Source organism: Microtus oregoni, unplaced genomic scaffold, assembly GCF_018167655.1.
Source record: "Microtus oregoni isolate MIOR12 unplaced genomic scaffold, Mior012 000005F_ref0000423, whole genome shotgun sequence".
Classification (NCBI taxonomy): domain Eukaryota; kingdom Metazoa; phylum Chordata; class Mammalia; order Rodentia; family Cricetidae; genus Microtus; species Microtus oregoni.
The window spans coordinates 7195654-7198613 of NW_024543064.1; positions in this window are offsets into that span (position 1 = coordinate 7195654).

The following is a 2960-nucleotide window of genomic DNA, read 5'->3' on the forward strand; positions in this document are numbered from 1 at the left end:
AGCATTACAAAAGGAGGGGATGAACCAATTTTCAAAAAATCTAAATGTAACAACTATTAACTAACAAATAATACCAAGCCACGCATGGTAGCTCACATCTGTAACTTCAGGAAGCTGAAACAGGAGTATTGCTGTGAGACCTCACAGTTACATACTGAGCTGAAGGTTAGCCTGGGCTATGGAAATGAGATCCTGTCTCAGAAATGCTAACAAAGGCCACTGATGTGGCACAGGGGGTAAAAGTACTTGCCTCACAAGCCTGATCGCCTGCGTTTGCTATCCTACACCCGTGTAAACATGGAAAGAGAGAATCAACTCCAAAAGTTCTACTACACACACACACACACACACACACACACATATACACACACACACGTACACACGCAAACACCTACACATGCACACACTCACAAGGGCTGGACAGGTGACTCACTGGGCAAAGCAATCACTATGCAAGAATTATCTGATTCCCTGAACTCATACAAGGCCAGGCATGTTGGTTTATGTTTAATTCTAGAGCCCTGGTAAGGAGGCAGAGACACGAGAATCCCTGGAAGGTCACAGCCAGCTGGTCTGGTGTACACATAGCTGAATAAAAGACCCTGCCTTGAACAAACTGGAAGCTGAAAACTGACGCTCAACAATCCTCCTCTGATGTTAATATGTGCACCAAGGAATATGTACGCACACATGCACACACACGGGTTTGTGTTTTTACCTTTCGTTCTGGTCCCTATGCCTGTGATCTGCTTATATTTGGCGTGGCTCTTAACTTTTCAGAGGACAGATATTTGGAGGCCAAATGCACAAGGGACAAAGACTGGCAGTCATGTTCCATTCTCCTCAGTTGTGCCTTGGCAAAAATTCCACCAATTTTCCTTTGGAGATAATAAGGAATTATTAAAAGTAATGATGAAAGCATTTTGTAGATGAGTGCATATACATATTTCGTATTCTGAGTGCGGTAGGTGCAGCTGTGACCATCTGGCTAGCTGCCAGCCTGCTCCCAGAGCGTTCGTTGGTCTCCACAGCATCTGATAAGTACGTTCCCCACGACATCACAAAGCCCTGATATACCTGTTAGGGGTCAGAGAAAAGAAATCACACCTCATTCCTGAGCCTGGTAGTTCAGTAGACCTGCATGTTTCTGAGAATGTACTGTAATGGACTGTAGGCGCACCTTCAGACATATTAATCACGGTAAAGACAGAGCAACTGAGATCTCACCTTGGATCCATACACTCGGCCTGTTGCCTCAAAATGTAGTCTGTCTACTACCGTTTGACCCTGGTTATTGTCCAGTTAAGGGCTGAAGAAAAAGGTAATCCCTAAGAGCAAATCTCTCTGTGAGGGCTAACACAGCCATGACTCCCTCCTAGAACACAGCTGAGTTGCAGACCTGTAGATGCTGCGGGACAGTCAGAGTATCCCGAGAGGCCGAAGGGACCATGGCCGTCAAGCAACTCCTTCCTGGCCACCGTGAGGAATACAGACCGTTCAACAGAGTGAGAAACAAGCCCAGAGCCTGTTGCTACTATCTGTAGCTTTGTTCTGCATGTTCCCCTCACAAGATGGTAGAAGTTGTCAGCCTCCTAGAGACAACACCCTCCTGCGCCACAGGCTTCTTCTGCTAGAGTCCTCTGGGATTTATACCACTGAGGTCTGACTTTGCCCTCTCACCTCACACACTGGGGCAGCCAGATTTCATTCGGTCCAGCGGAGATTGTTCAATCTAAACGAAGTTTGGAATTTGTTTCTCCACAACCCAACCTCCTTGTTTCCTCATTACAATTCCCACGGAAGTTACTTCCCGTCGGCAGTACTGCCTCCCAGCTGGTTAACCAGAGGCTGCTTTTTAAAAGTTGATAATAGTCACGGCTGAGGGTACGCCTCTATGCCCCATGTCTGCTAATGATGAGCCTCACACAAATGCGTATGCGGAAGGGACAGGCACGGGGCAGATATGCGGGGATCTGAGCTTACTCACTCTGCTCCCACGTGCTACATGACAGGCAGTAATGACTATTAATTATTTAAGCAATGAACATTAGAGCCAACACAGGCCATTTTTTTTTTTATGGAAGCTACACTCTTGGATCTTTTGTTTAAATCATTTTAATTAACAGAAGCTATAGTGCCCAGAGAAATATATCATGATACCAGCAAAAGAATATTTTTTTCTGTTGCTTTTTCCTTTTAAAAAATGACAAATTAGGTTATGCTTGGAAACATTGTGGACAAAGTAGAATTTAAAAACAAAATTGCTTCAGCAGGCTTCCTTTTATGATAGCAAAGAAAGGGCCTGAAATGTTGGTGAGATTTGTCTATGCATGTGCTGTATGTATGTACGAAGTGTGCACACTTATGTGTAGGGTGCACACCCGTGTGTGCCCACGTACAGGCCAAAGGAAGGCATTGGGTATCCTGCTCAATCTCCACTCTGTTTCCTTGAGGCAGGGTCTCTCACTGAATCTAGAGTGCCACATTTTTCTCATGGCCTGGCAGTTAGCAAAGCCCAGGGATCCTCAGGCATCTGCTCTGCAGAGCACTGGGGCTATGGGCTCATGTAGGCACACCCTCTTTTTGTGTGGGTGCTGTGGATTTGTGTGGTGGGATTTTATTTGTGTTTTAACAAATAAAGCTTGCTTGAAGATCAGAGTGCAGAGCTAAGCCACTAGAGGCCAGGCAGTGGTGGCACACAGCTTTAATCCCAGGACTTGGGAGATAGAGGCAAACAGATCTCTGTTAGTTCAAGGCCACCCTGGGCTACGTGAAACTGAATCTGTCTAATAGAAATAGAGCTCACACAACGGTGGCCCCAGCACTTGGGATCACATGCTTTTAATCCCAGCACTAGGGAGGTGGAGACAGCAGTGATATGGCAGGACAGAAAAAGGAATATAAGACGGGAGGAGACAGGAGCTCAGTACAGTCTGAAGCAGTCACCTGAAGATGCAGTC